Genomic DNA, 20272 nt, shown 5'->3' on the forward strand with positions numbered 1-20272 from the left:
GTTTGTTTTGTAGAATACAAAAGGTAAAACAAAACAGGGGCAAAAACGTTTCTAAACGTTAGAGACACGTGGGTCTCCCTCAGTTTTTTTCTCTGGTGTTGCTAAAATAAATCGCTCCCATTCCGTTGCCTTTCCCATTCTTTTTTTTCCCCTCTAGCTTCATAGCAGTCCTTTTAAGGATCTGAGAGTCTTTTCAAGTCCTGCCTCCTCCCGTTTTTTTGCTCTGACAAATGTTGATTTTTAATGATTCCCCCTTCTTAGGTTTCAAATCCGTCGGGTGTTTGTTCTTGAAACTAAAAATTGAAACAACGAATCTGGAATAAAATCTTTTTTTTTGTTTTTTTTGGGGGGGGGAGGTTTGCTGGTTTGGTTTTCTTTAAGAGAGATCTAGGCAGGAGTGGAAAGACTCACCTGCAGTGTCTTAAAGTCATGAAGAAAATAATTCACGCAGAGAGGTGGGCGCCTCACTTTTGCCTTCCTTTGATAGAAGCCACTCACACTTTTGCTTATGTAGCCCTATACTTATATTTTCTTTTTGTTCCCCTAAGTGCTTAACTCAGTCCCGAGCACAGAGTAAGCACTTAATACATATTTGCTGATGTGAGTTGAAGGCCTGGGGTATTTCCTACAGATTAAGCAATTTTGACACCATAATCCCTAAATAATTCCCAGGAAGTGCCTTGCACAATGGGTTCTATTGCAGGCACATTAGAGCCCTTGATTCCTGTCTTTCGCTGTTTGTTTCTGGTTCATGTGTCAAGCCATTCACTCACGGCTCTTGGTTTGGTTCTTTAGACAGGCAGGGGGAAATGAGAGATAACGCCAGAGCAGGGCATCTGGATCCTCCATGTCTTCAAAACTAGACCCCAAAGCAGAAAGGTTATTTTTCCACTCTGCTGTGTACTAGAATGATTATAGTCTGCAAATATTTGGAGAGGGGTGTTCAAATGCAGCAAGGAGAGGTGAAGATGCTCCCAAAAGAAATGAAACAGTTCCAGTCCTGAGACCTGCTCTGAGCATGGGGAAATGTGGGTGAAATATTATAGCAGCAACAGGAATGGTTATTGAACTGTGAAAAGCATTCGCTACATAAAGAGGGCCTTAATTCCTTTGATGTTATCAGGGAGGGATGTATTAGGTTCTGCAAAGCAAGTGGCAATGGTCAGCAAATGCATTTTTAAAATGTTCTTCCTCTTTAATATCAGATGACTATAACTTAATCTCCAGTTTGTGGGTCATTCTTCTTACCCTGCCCTTCCCCAAAAGAGGGTGTGGTCGGGGCAATTAAGGAGTTGGATTAAGAGGGCCATTTTAATTTCTGGAATGAATTACCTCCTCACTCCCATTTTTTTCTGTTGCCTTCATATTTATCAGAAACATAAATGAAGACATTGGGATCTCTGAGCTAACAAAAATTATGTATAAATTACTACTCGATTAATTGAAATAGAAAACTATGATAAAACCTGAGATATTTAATACCCATATACAAAAATGTCCATGTTAATTTGTATTAACTTTCTAAACTAACAGTTTCATAGAACCAAGTTAGAAATCTTTTAAGAAAAATGTTTTATTAAAAGAAAGGCATGGACAATCACTCCATTTGATTTTGAAAGAGCCAAAGCATTTGTTTAAAGTAAAAACTTACCCTATTTTTTTGTACTTTAATTTGGGATACAGTCAATGAACAAAATATTGAACATCTTATTTCTCCCCAATTGTCTCAACTGGTAAAATTCAAAATGGTGTTTAGTGCAGAAGCTTAAATGCAAATAGTTTTAATAGATTTAATAGGTTCAGATTGTAAATGGGACTGAGGGCTTGCGACATGAGCAATCTAGAAAGATCATGGCAATATTGAGGTAGCTAGTTCCGGACCTTAGATTTGTTCTCAGAAAGAGCATCTGACTCCTATTTACACCTTGGTGGGTGGGCACTAGAGGGATACAGGAACATGCTTTGCTGGGATGCTAAGATACAGGCCTAACTAGGGGATGCAGAGAAGAAAACGATGCTATTTCTGTTCCTTTCTTTTGCAACTGTTTACAAATACAAGTCTATTCATAAATTTATCCTCTCCCCCCAGAAACCACGTTGTTTAGGTGGGGCCTGACTTCGGGCCAGTCTATCACTGCTGTACATTGGAAATTGACACGGAAAATATCCCAAACACGGGCATTTTTCTGGAATCGCCTTAACACCATAAACTGTATCTGCTTACACTTTGGCTTAGCATCCCCTGTCAGTTTCCGCTGGAAGTTTCAACACTCCCCTGATCCTGACCCACCCACCCTAATGCAACATCCCCCTCCCCCAAAGCCTGGGAGAATGAGGAGAGACCTGCGTTTGATAAAAGCCCATTACCATTTAAGAGAGAGAGAACAGAGCTGGAGCCACCCCATACCACGACCAGCAGTTGTTGGGTTTACGGTTTCACGTTGGCCTCCTTCTTAGTAGACTGGCATCAGGGGGCTATCGACTGTCAAAACAGCAGCCAGGGGAACAATCGACAAAGCCATCCCTTGAGAACGCTGAGTAAACTGGCGAAAATACCGTCAAAGGAGTTAATGTGCGAGCTGGCACCCAATGCCAGACCCAGCGTGAGAACCACTTACACGGTAATTGTCAAACACTGCCCCAGGCTTGCCTTTCAGTACAGGAACTGATCTCTTTTTGACAAACTGAAATACACACCCACCCTAAAACCCTACCAGCTGAGGGTGGGGAATTCAGGTGGGAAAGCCGGCAATTCTCTAAGCAACCGCCTGCCGGTTCAGTTTCGCCAGACTCCCCCAGGGTCTGTCCAGGCTGGGCCGGCTGAGTCTCGGAACCCTGACCTCAAGGGGAGATGAAGCCAGACACCAGCTTGAATCTTAGCCTTACAAACCCCTTCCACCCAATCCATCCGCAGAGAGGCTCCTCAGTCCCCAAGTCCCACACTGTCCTTTGTGGCCTTGAGAACCAACATCCGCAGAGGAGAGACCGGGGTACACCCAAGCACAGGTGCGCGGTCAGCGCCCCAAGCGCAAGGTGCACGCGCATCGCAGCTTCGCAGGCCGTAATAGTGATAAAAGGCAGTGTCTTTCTAATCGCCCCGGTCGGAAACATGCCATTTGAAATAATAGGACTGAAGAGGAAAATAGAAATTCCAAAGGAGAGTTTTTGTTTCTCTGTTTGACGTCAAGACACACATGCTGCACCTTTGCTCTGAGCCAGCAGAATCCCTTAACATTCTGGAAATCACACCAGTTCACAACTCTGCCCAATTCTCCAGTCATTCAAAAAGGAAGAGCAGTCAGGGTTTATAACTATAAATAAATAAAACGATTATGAAGAAAAGCCTGGGAATAATTTTTTAGCAAATAGCATACAAATAACGATAAAAGCATAACTAAGACACCTAAAAAACAAAAATAAGTACAGGTTATAAAAAGGTCAATCAAAAAAGACAAAAAATTATATAAATGTCTAATAAATGTGAATAATTAACTCCATTATTTATTTAAAAAAAAAAAAACAGTAAGTAAAAGAACAATACCAGAGTTTTCTGCCCTAATCAGTAGAACTAAAGACTGCTAATACAAAATGTGATTCATAAAGTATGACTCGTGGAAATAGTATTTGCTACAAACCATTTGAGAAGCAGTTTGCCAGTAGGAATCAAAAGTGTTAAACATATCTGTGTATTTCCACCCAGGAATTCTGCTCTGAAGAAGGCTTTCCCCTTCGGCCCCTGGGCCCACAGCCACTGGGCAACGTGGAGCCAAGGGTACAGGGAGGCCCTCTGCAGATGGACCACACAGAACCCTGGCCTTCCATCTTCCAGTCAAGAGACACCGATATGTAATTTGAGAGCCTCTCACTTGCATCTGTAGAAACCTAGACTTGCTGTGGGGCTGTGCAGGGAGGGGCACCTACTGGTGTCTTTTATCCCCGCTAGATTTTGCACAAGTATCGTTCTACTGGCTAATTTTTTTTAATTGCCTTAATATTATACTAGTTTCAGGTGTACAACATAGTGATTCTGATTTTTGACAGTCGTAAACCATACAAAGTTACACTACCGTTGACTATTTTCCCTGTGCTGTACATTACATCTCTATGACTTAATTATGACTGGTAGTCTGTGCCTCTCAGTCCCCTTTACCTATTTCACCCCTCCCCCACCCCCTTTCAGGCATCCACTAGACTGTTCTCAGTAGCTGTGAGTCTGTTTCTGTTCTGTTATATTTCTTCATTTGTTTTGTTTTTAGATTCCACATATAAGGGAAAGCATACTTTTTTTTCCCTTTTTTCCTTATTTAGAGTTGTTAAGGACTCCTGATAGCATTGCCAATGCATATTCTTCTTTTGGTTTATCACTTTTCTTTTTTTTCTTTTTCTGTGTGTATGTATGTGTGTGTGTGTGTGTGTTAACCAAAGAGCAATTAAAGGGAAATGCCTTTATTCTATTAAAAATGTTTTCTCATTGTTGTTTTTTCCTCTATTTTCTAGATTTTCAACACAGATTACTAGTCTTGCCATTAGGAAAGAAACACAAATTAAACTATTTCACAATATGAATACACTTACAATTTATATTTGGGAACAAATTAAGGTAGTAGTAGTTACATACATTTTAAAAGTCTTTTCCCAAATAACAGTCACAAAATATACTAATTTTAACAAGATACGGGCTATCTCTATCAACTGCCCTGATAACTGAAGTTATTTTAAATGTTCAGTAACAATGCCTTTTGTTAGAGCTTAAGCTTGATGGGGTTTAGATTGCTGTTTTCTCTTTCATGTATGAGGTTCTAAAGAAAGGCCTTCTTAAAAAAAAAAAAAGATGGCTCATAGATAAGAAAAATCAGCTAGAACTGATTTTTAACAGCTTGTCTCCTATAAAACACTGCTTCATGCAGTGTTTCCATCCAGAAATGCTTTTCACCTCCTGCAAGGGTATGAAATCCCTTGATGGCCTTAGGGTAGCTTTGCTAGAAATTAAATCAATACAACATTGTTCATTTTTGCTTCAGTAAAAAATAACTATGATAATCTCCCATATGTATTGAGAGAGACTTTCCTGGTTTGCGTACTGCAAGTCTCGCACCCTAGGGAATCTCTCAGTCCCAGTCATTGTGTGTCCTGAGTCTCTGCCGTGTGCAAATTGTTCTTAACTACCCCATAGCTGAGTGGTTCAAAACAATAGCCATCTTATTATAAATGATGACTCTGGAGTCAGGAATTCAAGCAGGGACCCTTGGGCTAATTTTTCTGCTCCATGTGATGTTGCCTGGGATCACTCTTGGTATTTAGCAAGTGCTTGGGCTGCTCTGGAGGGTCCAGGATGTCTTCCTGCCCATACATGGAACATCAGTGGGAATGTCTGAAAGGCTGATCTCAACTGGCCCCTCTTCCTCTCTTTGTAGTCCCCTTGGCCTCTCCAGGTATTATCTGAAGCAGAGTAGTCAGGCTCCCTACTTAGTAAGCCCTCTGAAAGTGAGCAATCCAACAGACAGGAAGTGGAAGAAGTCAGTTTCTTAACAGCTGGGCCTGAAAACTGTATAGCTTCACTTCCATTCTGTTGGTCAAAGTAGTCATAGGGCCTGGCCAGATTTGAGGGAAAGGGACATAGACTACACTTCTCAATGGGAGGAGTGTAAAAACAAGTGAGATCAGCTTTGTATCACCAGACAAATACTGTATTTTCACATAGTAACCCCAAATTGTGGTTGAATTTGGAATATATTATATGTGTGTGTGTGTGTGTAAAATTCCTATTTTTCAATTGAAACAAGTGAGCCTCAAAGAGGCTGAATAATTTTCTCAGATCACACAGCTAATTACATCAGAGCCCAGGTAAAACCTAGGTTGGTCTGATTCTGAAAATTATGCCATTTTCTTTATACCAGCCACAGAGAAACATTTCATGGTATGTCTGCAGATAGGACTCAGCTATGTATTGAGCACATGGATCTATTATATGTAGGAAAGGAGGATAATGGGTAGAAACTCCTTCTCTCATGCTTGTGAAAGAAAGATGGCAGAAATTTCTAGCAAAAGTTGGTTAAGTGGGATTAAAACCAAAGATGGCTTTAATTCCCATCTATCAAGTCACATGGGGTGTAACTAACAGAGTTAAACTGTTGGGTTAGACTATCTGGCTCTCATGAGGCATCAGGTTAATCTGGAAGCTTGCCAAAGAGGATGCAAAGGGTTACAGCCATCAACTTTACATCAGTTAGGTTTTGCTGTGTAAGAAAGCACCCTAAAACTTGGTTGCCCTGGCAGTTCTTCTAGACTCAACAGTCTAGGCTGATCTTGGCTAGGTTCCCTCATATGTCTATGTTGAACTGTTGGTTTGACTGGTCTGGGGTGGCCTCACTCAATTGTCTTGTGGCTGGCAGGCCATTTGCCTTGTGGTAAACCTTGCTTCTCCTCCATGTGACTTCTTATCCTCCAGCAAATGGCATCAAATTCATTCACATGGAAGCTGCGGCATTCCAAGAGTGATAGTGGACAAGGCTTCTTGGGGTCTGGGCTCAGAACTCACACATCCTCACTTTCAGTACAGTCTATTGGCCAAAGCACATCACAAGTCCAGCTTAGACACAAGGATTAGGGAAATGGACTCTGCCTCTCCTGATAAGTTGAACTGAAAAATTACATTGAAAAAGTCTGGATAGAGAGAGAAGAAGAATTGCAGATAAGTTTGCATTCTAAAACAAGACCAGTTGGTTAAGATCTCCTACATCATTCAGTACATGGCAGCCAGATGTAACCACCCACAACTCTGATAAATTGATGTAAATGGAAATGTGAGCTCTGTGAGTTCAACCAGAAACTCTATCCAGATAATTAATCTATAACAAAATTAATAAACCCAAAGGACATTATGAAGAACTTTTCATTATTATAATCCAGAGATAGTTTTTTTTAACTTATTATGGTCCATTGTAAAGTCTATATGTGTAAAGACTGTTTGTTCCCAGGCTCTTTAAAGCTGGTCCCCCCTGGAAATTAAATATGATTCTTTAAACTCATGCATCAATATTCTGCAGTAAACCCAGTGAAAAAAAAGGAAAGAAGCCACATGAACTGAAACTGTACAGCAAGAATGCAATGACAATTTAGATTCCCCAAAAGGTCAAAATGTATGCCTTACATTTTAATTACTACTACAGGATTCATATTTGAACTTAAACAGTGAGAATATTTATTGAGTGCTTTCTAAGTGCCAAATACTGTACTGGGCACTTGATTTATCTCATATTGTTTAATCCTCCCTGAAATTTATGATTCAGGAATGAACACTAGCATCTCCATTATTCATTTAAGGACATTGAAACTTAAAATGGATGGAACATTGCTCAGAATTCCTCCCTGTCCATTAAGAGGTGGAGTCTATTTCATCTCCCTTAAATCTTGGCTCCACCATGTGACTTGCTTTGGTCCAGGGACATTAGTAAATGTGATGCAGGCCGAGGATTGAAACTCACTTGCACATTAGGGCTTGCTTTCCTGCTGCACTTGAGATCCTGGGACCAACATATGAATGAGTCCAAGCTGCCTTCCTGGAAGATGGGAGACGACATGGCAGAGATCCAAGGTGGACCAGCTGAGAGTCAGTCAGCCCTTGGCCAATCACCTGTCAACTTCCAGACATGTGAGTGAGGTCATCCTAGATCATACATCCTCCAGCCAACCCTCCAGCTGTCCCAAGCTAGTGGGAGCAGAGCTGGGAGCCAAGACCACATTATCACATTCCAAAGCTTATGTCCTTAATAGTAACACTGTCCTGACTTCTCCAAAATGTGTACTGTTCCTCAGAATGTTGATGAGACTTTACAGATGTTAAAGCATCTGTAAAGACTGCTTGGCACACAGGAAAGTGGAGGCAGAAATTTGCCTTGCTTATGAACTGCAAGTGTCTTTACGCATACCAAGGACCCTCAGGACAATAGAAACCCATGAAGATTTTAAACAAAGGTTTAGACTTTTAAACAAAGCCTTGGAGGGATAAAATTGCAAGTAGCAGGGACAAAGATCGAGGAAAAGGGAAGAATAGGAGCAGAGAAACCAGACACAGCAATCTAGGGGTGAATTGATGAAACTGTGAGTCAGGATGGCAACAGGGATCTACAGGACGTGGCTGTTTAATCCTATGCCCATCTCCATAGGGCATCACTTCATTTAAGTACTCTTCACTTGAACCGCCACAGGGATTCTGACTTACAGAGATGCTAATATACAATTTATTTGAAAGTTGTGGGGAGAGAGAGAGAGACTAAAGAAGACTGAAATATAGAACCCATGTATTCTCATTTGAAAATCCTTGATCTGAAGTCAGGAAATTGGAGTTTTGATCCTTCTCTGACATCATTTACTTTGGAGCTTGAATAAGTCACTGGACTGCAACCCTCTGGCCTCAGTTTTCATCTCAGTCCAAAGGGAATTCTTTGAAGGACGGCGCTTGTTAAGGTTAAACACATTAATAAATATAGTGTATTACTGATTTGTAAAATGCTTTTCTCTATGAACACTTCTCATGGCAAGATTCTTACAAGATCAGAAAAAATTAAATGGAATTTACCAGAATCCTTTTCATTAACTTCCCACTAGTGTCAACTCTTAGATTAATTAGAAATCCAGATTCTAATGTCTTTTGGGAATTTAGTCTAAAGGTTCAATAGGCTGATCTTAAAGAAATTGGCATCCAGGAGAAATTTTTCTGGCTTCATATTATGCTTACCAAAAGATTTGGAAGTGAATGTTCCCAGTGTGGCCTTATGCCCACTGAATCAGGACATGAGCTCTTGGTTTCAAATCCGGCCCATCTCTTAACAGTTGCATAATCGTGGACAAGCTACTTAACTAGTCTGTGTCCCAGTTTCCTTATCTATAAAATAGCATATAATAATATCTATTTTATAAGATTGCTGTGAAAGGTAAATGAATTCCTTCTAGATCTGGTGCTTAGAAGGTTGTCAGTCCATTGTAAGTGCTATGTTAAAAGGTTACCAGTTAGGAATATTGCTTTTTATTGTAGACTGAAGCCTCTTCTTTCTCCTACAAGCTTAAAAAGATCAAGAAAAATCCTTCCTCATCGTTGACCTTAATTTCCCTCTCGCTAGCTACCTCTGTAGGTCCTTAGTCGTCCCTGGGCTTGCTTCCTCCTGATACTGTCATAACAGCAACGAATCAAGGGATATGGGTCAGCCTAATTATTACAGGAAAGTGATCTCCCATGACCCAGAAATCACTGTGGCCAAGGGCTTTTCAGCCAATGCAGTAGAACTAGTTGGACCTCGTAAGGGTTTGTCACGGTTGCTCAAGATCTTGGGTTTTCAAGTATTTTTCTTTTCTGGACAGTAGAATCTGTTTGTCAAATATAACATATATCCTATATTGAAGGAACCCTGGGCTCCTTCATTACATTAGTCCAACACTCTCATTTAGTGATGAGTTCCAAATAGATCAGGTGACTCTGGGGGTCACACACCTGTTCAGTGGCAAAGCCACGAAGGTGTTCATATACCCATCAGTCAGAAGCCAAACCATCATGTGCAGAGTTTCCAAAGAAATGGCCATGAAAGCCCATGTCCCATCCCAGGGCCCACTCGGCTAGATGAGGCATTTAGGAAGCATCCGAGAGTGGAAAGGAAGTGATGGGAGAAGAGAATTCTTCTTGGAGAGCTGTTGGGCCCCAAATCCCCAGCACCACCTCTAATCGCTGCTTACTTCCTCTGCATGCTCCTTCATGCTCCTTCTCAGACCATTCTCATCAGTGAAGGCACATAGTTCACTCTGGACTCAGGCAGTCCACTGTCTTTGCCCAGATTCATACTTTATTCTGGTTCCCCTTATAATCATGGGTAAACAAATGCTAAGTTGTCCACAATTCTGCTTCCCTTTCCTTCTGTAGTGAGTGTACTTTCACTCCACAAAGTCTGAGTTTCTTCTAAATTTTCTAAAGTCACTTTAAAAAAAAAAAACAACAATGCTTTCCACATGCAAAAATCTCTTCCATAACAGCCTCTCTGGTACAGGTTAACTGTTTCATACCTTTGAGTATTGTTTCTTTTAAAATGCAAATCCCTGTCAGGCTGAGCGTAGGCACTCTTTAAAGAATGAGTGACTCAGATGAACTTATTTACAAAACAGAAACAGACTCACATGAAAAACAAGCTTATGGTTACCAGGGGAGACGGGGGTGGGAAGGGATAAATTGGCACTTTGAGATTTGCAGATACTAAGTACTATATATAAAATAGATAAACAACAAGTTTATACTGTACAGCACAGGGAACTATAGTCAATATCTTATAGTAAACTATAATGAAAAAGAACATGAAAAGGAATATATGTATATATATGTATGACTGAAACATAATGCTGTGCACTAGAAATTGAAGCAACATTGTAAAATCAAAAAAAAAAAAAAAGAATGAATGACTCAAATCCTTTCTAAGTAACTGCTGAATTTTATTGGGAACAGTGTAGGGATGTCTGGGTGTGTGTTGTGATGGTAAGGATGATGGATGAGAAAGAAGTGGACTTATTATTTGGTGAGTGACCTGGAAATTCTACCCTAGGTTGAAGGCTCAGAATCCAGGGGAAGATAAGTATCTTAGATTTCCAGGACAGGGCAGAGAGAGGAGTGGAGAGACCATAAACAAGCACAGGATCCCTGAGAGGTGAAATAAATGCTTGAATAAAGATCTTCAGTTACATCATGACCATGCCTGGGATTTCAAGTTCTGTCTGTGCACTACCCACCGTTGAGCTCCCACTGACTTCTCCTCCCATCACTAACTATGAGTGCAGCCAAGAATATATTTATTTCAATGTGGAAAAAAAAAAAAAGGTTTAGTCATTACCCTTAACCAATAATGTGGAAGAGATTAGAAAAAATAAATAAATAAACAGGGAAGAAAGCCAACACAGATTTCCCTGAAAATTAAATCAAATCTGTCTCCCAGGAGTAAAGAGGTTATTACTGATGGAGGGCTGGGCTTTGATGGTATTTTAGATTAACTCGATCCCAATAAAGACGGAAGTCTTGGAGCCAGCTATCTCCAAATGCAGGTGCGTCTGGAAGGTTCATTCTCTTTGGATGTTAACAATATATTGCACGATGTAGCTGGAAATCAGCCTCTGAATCAGTATTTAATCTGACTGGCTCAGACAGACAGCAAATCTAGGGAATCAAATAAATTAGTCACTGGGTTTTAAAGGAGACCCTCCTTCACAAATCTGAGGTCCAATGCGGTGCCATGTGAGAAGTTACATGGTGCAGTTCGCTGAGGAGGTGAATTTAAAAAGAACAGGATTTCTAGGAGACATGGCCTCACAAAGCACTTCTCTTCCCTCTCCTCTAGTTTCTGAGGAAGTGTTCCATGTGCCCGCTAACCTGGGATGTGTTCCTCTTCGGTCGGCCCACAATTCCGTCTACTTTTCATTTTGAAATTAACCTTTTGACATCTTTCCACTGAAGGAAGAAAACAAAGTCCAAACGGTAGCAGGGAAAGCATGGCTGAGAAACGGCCTCTGTGGCCTACCATGACATCTTCATGGCTACTTGTTAAAGGCTAATTCTCTTTTCTGTTCACTGTTTACACACGTCTCTTGAGCTCTGCTGATGCCTTGCTGGCTGTGATGCCTCTCTATTGCTAAGCGTTCTCTGGCTGGGGTTCAGGGTCATGCAATTTTTATTACGCTCAGCTCTGCTTGTGAAATTATCAAGCAGGGACATCAGAAGAGCCTGTGTTGCCATAGCAACAAAGCTATGTCAGCCCAGCTATCCACCCACAATTCTCAGATAGTGGACCTAATAACTTCAGCACCAACTCGGGGTCAGAAACTATCCATCCTAATGGTGGATTCCTTGATGTGCTCTGTTACCTGGAGGTTACCAACATTTTCAATCATGTCTAGGGATGTTGAGGTTTGAATGACATGATGCATGCAAAGCATGAAGCACAGAGTGACAGTAATGATGACAGTAGCGATCAATCTCTTTGTGGCAGATTCTGTCCTTATCACTTTTCATGGATCATAGTAATATTCACAACTACACAAGAGGTGACATGCTATCCTTATCCCCATTATACAGATGAGCAATCGAGGCTTAGTGTGATCAAATGATTTGCCCTTGGTCGCAAAGCTGGAAAGTGATAGATTTCAATGCCGGCGGCATGATGCCAGGGCTGGACTTGAGTAATAGTTTGCCTTTCAATGTCTGATGAGGTCCACTCACTGGTTTCTGCTTTGTCTTCTGACCTTGGGCTTCAGTGATTCCAAACCACGTAGTCTCTTATGTTGTTCCTTTCTTCCTCAAGCTTTCCCTTCCTCCTCCCCCTGTGCAGGTCCAAATCTTCCTGGGAGGGGTGATAATCAAAATATTCAATAAGAGATCACACTCGGGGAAAGAGTACTTAGGCTCGATGCACTAGCCTGGCCCTGAAGGACCCCTGCAGCTCCAGAGACAAAGCCCTTACTGGCTGGTTCATGGGGGCAGCTCCACAGGAGGGACCTAGTGGGCAGACAAGGAGTGCTGGGGCGAGGCATGGGGCAATGCTTGTTACCAACGGGCATGGACGTGCCAATGTTGTAGAAACTGGCTCTGAATTTCAGCCCTGACTCCTGTAAGTCCCTGATCTGAGTTTCTATTCAAGTATCACTTAGATTCAAACACTCTGGGCTAAGTCTTCACACTTTTTTTTTTTTAAATTGAAGTATAGTCAATTTACAGCTGTGTTAATTTCTGGTGTACAGCATAGTGATTTTGTTATACATATATATGTGTATATACATATATGTGTCGTTTTTCATATTCTTTTTCATTATAGGCTATTACAAGGTTTTGAATACAGTTCCCTGTGCTATACAGTAGGACCTTGTTGTTTATCTACTTTATATGCAGTAGTTAGTATCTGTAGATCCCAAACTCCCAATGTCTCCCTTCCCATCCACTTCCCCCCAGTAACCATAAGTTTGTTTTCTATGTCTGTGAGTCTGTCTCTGTTTTGTAAATAAGTCCATGTATGTCCATTTTTTTTTTAGATTCCACACATAAGTGACATATGGTATTTTTCTCTCTCTTTCTGGCTCACTTCTCAGCCTTCACTCTTTACTTTGTTCTCTTCTTGTTCCTGCCTCATCTGTCTTACAATTTTGTGTCTCTGTCTGTCTTTTGTACCAGACTCTGCAGTAAGTAAAGACAGTAGACTCCACCTGTGCATCCCCTTTGCCTAACACACTGTTGAGTGAATAAATGAATCTCTGCATCTGGTAGTGTTACCTTTTTCTGCATGTTTTGGATCACCAGCTAGATTTACAGAGCCTTGAATGTCAGAGCGAGAGTTCACATCTCTACTTCTGGGTGCCCACAGTTCTCTAACACAGGCTCCACCCTCAATATAGAGAAGCCATAATAATTAACCAGTTATAACTTTCATGTTATTGTGCACTAAGTGACACACCAGACAAGAGTTGAAATTCAGATATTTTATACACACACACATACACACCTATACCATGCGCATTTAGACATATCATAATAACATATATATGCTGATCGTATACACACACACGCACTCACATACAATCTTTGAAAAACAAAACTCCGAGGGCAGACATTTTTATCTCCACTTTGCAGGAAAACTTGGAACCAAAGAGCCAGCACCTACATTTTTTAATTCATTTCAGCCACTACATGCAAACCTTTGACGTGCTGCTCCTTGTCACCAGTACTGAGGGCAGGGATCCAGTGATAAAATTTTAGAGTGTTTCATGCCTTTTTGGAGCTTTCAGTAAGTGGCAGAGATAGGATTAAAAATTGTAATAATGCAATGAAGGGAAAAAGGATGCTATTAGGGAGTCTACCAAGGGGACTATAATTTCAATTTAGAAGGGTTGAGGACATACCTATATGAAATGACACCCTATCTATTAAGGAGCTGGGCTAGAATTTGGGTCTAACTCTGTTGGGCTGATTGTGGACAAGATGACATCTATGTGCTTCATTTTGTAGAAGAAATGTGTTCTTAGCATTTTTTTAAGTAAAAAATAACTATTTTAATTCTGTTTTAATTTTTCAACTAGTCACAAAAGAGAGGAGAAACCCTTTAAGGTTTCCCATGTAGAGATCACTTTGTTAGCAGTCATTATATGTATTATCCAAAAATTACTTGAATGCCTTCAGTGGTCAGGAGCTCACTATCTCAAAATATAGCCTATTTCACTGCCAGTAACACAGATGACTTATACACTCTTGTCATGTGCTCAAATGTTCATATGTTCATAGTGGCAGTGTTTACAGTAGCCAAGACATGGAAGCCACCTAAATGTCCATTGACAGGTGAATGGATAAAGAAGATGTGCTATATATATATATATATATGTGTGTGTGTGTGTGTATATATAAAATACTACTTGGCCATGAAAAAGGAATAAAATAATGCTATTTGCAGCAACATGAATTGACCTAGAGATTATCATACTAAGTGGAGTAAGTCAGACAGAGAAAGACAAGTATCATGTGATATCACTTACGTGTGGAATCTAAAAAAAATGGCACAAATGAACTTATTTATAAAACAGAAACAGACTCACAGATACAGAAAATAAAATCAGTTGCCAGGAAGAAGGCGGGGGAGGGATAAATTAGGAGTCTGGGATTTGTAGATACTAACTATTATAAATAAAATAGATAAAAGCCCTAGTGTTGCACAGAGAAATATATTCAATATCTTATAATAACCTATAATGATAAAGAATATGAAATATATATATGTAAAACTGAATCACTATGCTGTACAGCAGAAATTAACACAACACTTTAAATCAACTATACTTCAAAAAAAAAAGTTGTGAATCCTAATCTCTGTCCTTGTGTCACGTATCTGAACCATCTCTCTGAGGTCATTTTTGAAGCTCAGTGAAGTCTCTCTCCCTTCTAGGATGCTATTCCTAAATAAAAAAAAAAAAAAAACAAGAATATGGGGGCAGGAGACAGTTTTAGCCATCATCTCTAGCCCTGTGTTTCCCAATATGTGGAACAGATGTGCTTTTAAAAAAATGAGCGTCACTTGGTGAGACGGTTACTCACTTTACATTCTCTGTCAATCGCCTTGCTAATGTCATGATGAAAGTCTCAGGGCGGTGCTAGCGTGTCTTCAATCTCTCTCTGACACTTGCTAATCTCCCTTTTTAGCAAAGAGGGGGCAGGTTCCAGACTGAGAGCCTTTGGCAGACAACCATTTTCACTGTCAGGGCTTTATGTTGTCTGCCAGAAGAGACCTCATCCAGCAAACCTAAAACCTAGGCTTGATAAGAGCATGGTACAACTGGGAAAAAGGACCTTGGCATTAGCCGGTGTTCCAGAGAGCACACATTTCCAGTCATGTGCACCTGAAGGCCAGGACATGTGCCTCTTCGGGAGGGACCCCTTCTGCACCTCCTCTGCAAAGCGAGGCTTAGTGAACTGGATTTACCAACATTGAAGAAAACTTTCCGCTTTGCTTGCATCTGTCTGTTGAACTGTCCTGTTGTGCCAACTTCACAGTGTCACCTTGGTTTGATGGAAAGTAATACTGATTCCCATTTATAAGTAAGGCAGAAAGGTTTTTTTTTGGTTTGTTTTGTTTTTGTGAAATGCATTAATCTGAGTGAGATAAAAGACGTGATCTTTCCTCTCATCAGAGTCACCGTCTATTGGAGAAGATATATGATGTTGATTTCCACCCAGTAGAAGGTGCAAGAATCTTCTGTCTGATAGAAAAAAATAACTCTTAAGGTGACTGTTCAAATGGGAATATAAGCAGTCTTGTGGTTCCACTGGGAATTGAACCCAGGCCCTGCTGCATGTAAAGCAGCTGTGATAACCACTACACCATGGAACCTTAAGGAGACTGACAGAGATCTTAACCAGGTTTGTATCTGAACTGGTCACTCAGTCCATCTTTGCCAAATGCCTGTAATAACCTCTGATTCTCTGTTTCTCTTTGGAACTAATTTTCCATGGTCCTGGTCCCCTGCCCCCATGGAGTTGAAATCTTTGACACACTTGTAGATGAGCCATGTTTTAAATTTTTGAAAAACAAAACAAAATAATTAGTCTTTGACCACATTGAACAATCAAAACTCAGCAGTGATTCCTTGATCATGTCCATTGTGCCAGGCACAAAATAAACATAATTAAAACCTGTAGTAAGTGCTTGGAAGAAAGACGTTGGTGTGGGGTGAGCTTAGTATTTTTCTTTGTTTCAGAGTCAAAGAAATGAAAGAAAGGAAGTTAAAAATGTGTCAGTGATTATACATGTGGTTCATAGACATGGGAAAATTGGGAAGGTTAGCAGGTGATTGACTGAAATACTGCAGTGTCCGGATGTCTCCCCCTACAGACAGAGTCCTAGAGACACAAGGAGGCAGCCCCTTCCCAAGCTCATAAGCGGATCAGTTACCCCCCACACAGCAGCAGTGACGCCCTTCCCTGCCTCCCTGGCCATCGGGTAGCACACATGTGGTCGGAGACGGTGGACTGGAAAGAAGGGAGATTGCCCATGACAGAGGCCACCCCTAAAAATGCCTACTACATACCTTTTTATCTTCTGTTAGAGGTACAGGACTAGGAAATGCTTTGCCAGCTCCCAGGGAGTCATGTTCTATTCGGGCGCAAATCATTTCAATGACAGACAAATGGATAAAGCTTGAACCATGATTCTCAAACTTTCTTCTGCCTCAGTCTTGCTCATATGCCCAGAACAGTTCCAACAGGAACATCTTTCTAATAACAAAACAGGGTTTGACTTCAGAAATTCTGGGGTGAAGAGGAAGCTCAGGTTATTGGGCAAAGCTGCATATCCCATGATGGAGCAGTTTTATGCCCAACTGCTCTTCTGAGAATCCCAGGCAGGTGTTTAACTGCACAGACCCACGGACTAAAACAGACACCCCTCAGCCTGTTAAGAGGATGTTGACTCTCTCGTCTTTAACACCTTCCTGCCTTCACTGTCAGAACTTCCCACCACTATCTTGACACCCTTCCCTCTTGGAAATCAGTGGCTTCACAAGAAAAACACATCCCAGTTAGTTATCACATTTGATTAAACACCTCACCCTGAAGTGTAAATATTTCAGCGGCCCCTCCTTTCACAGAGATATTTGCACCCCTTGGCTTTAAAGCAGCCCTCTCAAACAGTGGAATTTCAGCTATCAGGAAAAGCCAGATAAAGTGGATATTTTGGGAAGGAGGATTTCCCAAAGTCTATTCCTCAAAACAAATTGCTTTAGGACAATTATGACAGTGATTTATTGAAGTAAAAAGGCTATATTACTTTGCTCTTGCCACATAAAATGTCTGTGTTTGCTTAGCTTAGCTGATTTCCTGGTATATCTGAAATACACTGACAGAACTCCATAGAAGAATGTTTGTCTTTTCTTCTTCTTTTTTCCATATTGCTTATACTAAGTTTCTTCCCCTTGGGAAGAAATTTAAAAAATATTTCACAGTTGCTTTGAAAACAGCTGTATAAATGCAAGACATTAATAGGGAAACCAAAATAAGCACCAGGGCAAAATAAGACCGAAGTTATTAAACCACAACCTAAAGACAGTCAAAGGAAAATATACATACATGTTGAGTTTAAAACACATGTGATTTAATTAAAATCGAGCTTGAATTTGAAAAGAATGGCTAAGCAAAACAGTACGTCTGACACGTGAAAAGTCTTAAATCGTTCACGCACACACATACGTGGGCGCACACAATAATTTCCTGAACCCTAAAGCCGAGGGAGCCTGAGTGTGAAAACAAAATGAGGTCTTTAGTGCAGGGGTCTAGTGAGTTACAGAGAACATTTTAGGACAGTCCCTGCCTGTCCACCCGCCTTGTAACTATCACAGGCCATTTATTCATAGCAATATCAATTAGTCATCCTGTTCTAAGCCCCGCAAGGAGATTATCTACTTTATCACCATGAGCAGTGTGCAGATAACACAGTGGAGGTTCCCGATGGCAGCCTGCATCCATTTATTTTCTATTCATTCCCAGGACAGGGCCGTTATAAAGCTGTGTGTAGGAAATGCAGCAGTTGTCCTGCACAAACTTCTTTATCTTTATTTGCCCCATTGTTGGCTATATTTTTTAGTCTCCTGGCAGCCAAGGGTCACATTTCCATGAAGATAAATTTTATATTGGAGCCGCTGGGAGCTGATGTCAGTGCAAATCTGTGCCAGGACAGATTCAAAACGATGGCAAAGAGGAAGTTTCTGCATTTTATTTCGGTATTATATTGTCCTGTTTTCCTGATAACGGAGCCAGGGAAGACTTGGAACCAAGGTCTATTTTTCTGCTTTGTTCATCTCCCAACGATGGATAAATACCCAGGGCCTCTCCCTGTCGGCCAGGCTTCAGTCTGATGATCTGTGAGATGACCTGAGATGCTGAAGCAGCGAACATCCTTACCTGCAGGCCCAGCCTTGCATATACCCTGGGTGACCGGAGGTTAGAACAGATGAATTTGGTCCCAGGTTTTGCTGCCAGTGAAGGTCAGGCTCGCTGTGTTGACAGGGATACTTCCTGCCTGTTATCAGCCTGCTGGACATTTGATGTGTGTCCATGTTGTGTGTCCACTGGAAGCCAAATGTCATAGCTCAAAGATAACATTTTGCCCTGCTTTCCTCCCATTTCAAAATGAATTCAGGTTTTCTGTATGGGTAAGCTCAGTTTGGAGTCTGGGGGGAATTCCAAAGTCAAGAATGTTCTGTTTATGAAGTAATCCTAGTAATGTGTGGAATTTTTATCGTGAGTTTTTTTTTTTTTTTCCCTCTTGCAAAGGCTAAATGTTTAAGAAAAATGCAGGAAACTGGCAATTAGAATCAATTCCCTTCATAACAACAGCAGGACATCAGCTTAAAAATATGTCCTTTAACTGGTGTAACGATTGCAGTAATAGAAATCTGGGGAGTGTCTGTGGAATACACAGCTCGACCTGGGGGTGACTGGAAGGACGATTCTAACACGTGAAGTCACATTTCAAAGGCTGGCTCACATGGTGGTGACTGGAATTCAGAACATGAGTTCTGATTAAATCCGTGGTAGAAACAAGGTTGAGTTCTAACCTAATCCATACCTTTCAGAATGTACTCTACCTGAGGCAGTTACAAACTCTACCTTCAAAAGTGTTATGGAATAAGATAAAATAGGTTCTTTAACCACCAGGCCATTTGTAAACAATGAATTCATTATGCCAAAGTCTGACTTTTTAAATATCAATTTCTACTCCCATCTCTCCCTTTTTAGGGATTCAATTAATTCAGTGAATATTCAGTGAGCACCTAGTAACTGCCAGGCACTATTTTAGATGCAGTGAGAAAAAAATGACAAAAATCCCTGCTCTTGTACAACTGACATTCTAATGGGGAAGAGAGAGAATCAGATGCAATTTAATTTATAAGTGCTAAGAAGATCAAAACAGAGGAAGGAGTGAGAGAATGTCAAGAAAGATATGGCAGCAGTTTTAAAATTTAAGGACTGAGAAAGTGTGATCTGAAGGGGAAGGGTATAGCTCAGGGGTAGAGTGCATGTTTAGCATACACCAGGTCCTAGGTTCAACCCCGAGTACCTCTGTTAAATAAACAAACAAACAAACAAACCTAATTCCTTCCCTTCAAAAATAAAAAAATAATAATATTAAAAAAAAAAAGTATGACTTGAGTCAAGTCCTGAAGCCAGTGATGAAGTAAGCTACCCAGGTTTCAGTGGCAGCCAAGCCTCAGGAAAAGACCACAGCAAGTGCAAAGGCCCTGAGGCAGGCTGGCCTTGCTTAAACTCAAGCAAGGAAATGCTCACTGGCTCCTATTTCCAAGGAAGGAGATGAAAACTGTGCGACTAGAGGGACCCAGACTATGAAAACATTCCAAGATGCTCCCTCCCTCCTTGGGTGACTGCTGGGCATCTATTGTTCCCTTAAAGACACTTAACAGCGCTGAAGGCTGGGGAGGTGGGGGGTGGCAGTGATTTATGTTCATCTCTTCCTTCTGTGCTCTAACTTATACACAAAATAGCGCCTAGGGATGTTTGTGATGTATATTCCTTTAGTTACTTTATACACATGTATTTTTGTATGCATATTTTATGGTGTCTTCCATGGTGCAGATATTTTAAAAATGTGAAATGTAACATACACACAGAAAACCATATATCTATAGCTCAGTGAGTTGTCACCAAACAAACACCCATGTAACCACGCCCCCAGGTCAAGAAACAGACACTGCCAGCTCT

General features: G+C 40.9%; 1 non-coding gene across 1 annotated transcript; it reads right to left on the reverse strand.

Moving 5' to 3' along the window:
* Window positions 1-15817: 15817 nt before the first annotated feature.
* Window positions 15818-15890, reverse strand: TRNAV-UAC (transfer RNA valine (anticodon UAC)). Its single transcript has one exon. It is a non-coding gene; the product is annotated as a tRNA-Val (tRNA).
* Window positions 15891-20272: the final 4382 nt, after the last annotated feature.

This window comes from Camelus bactrianus, chromosome 19, assembly GCF_048773025.1.
Source record: "Camelus bactrianus isolate YW-2024 breed Bactrian camel chromosome 19, ASM4877302v1, whole genome shotgun sequence".
NCBI lineage: Eukaryota > Metazoa > Chordata > Mammalia > Artiodactyla > Camelidae > Camelus > Camelus bactrianus.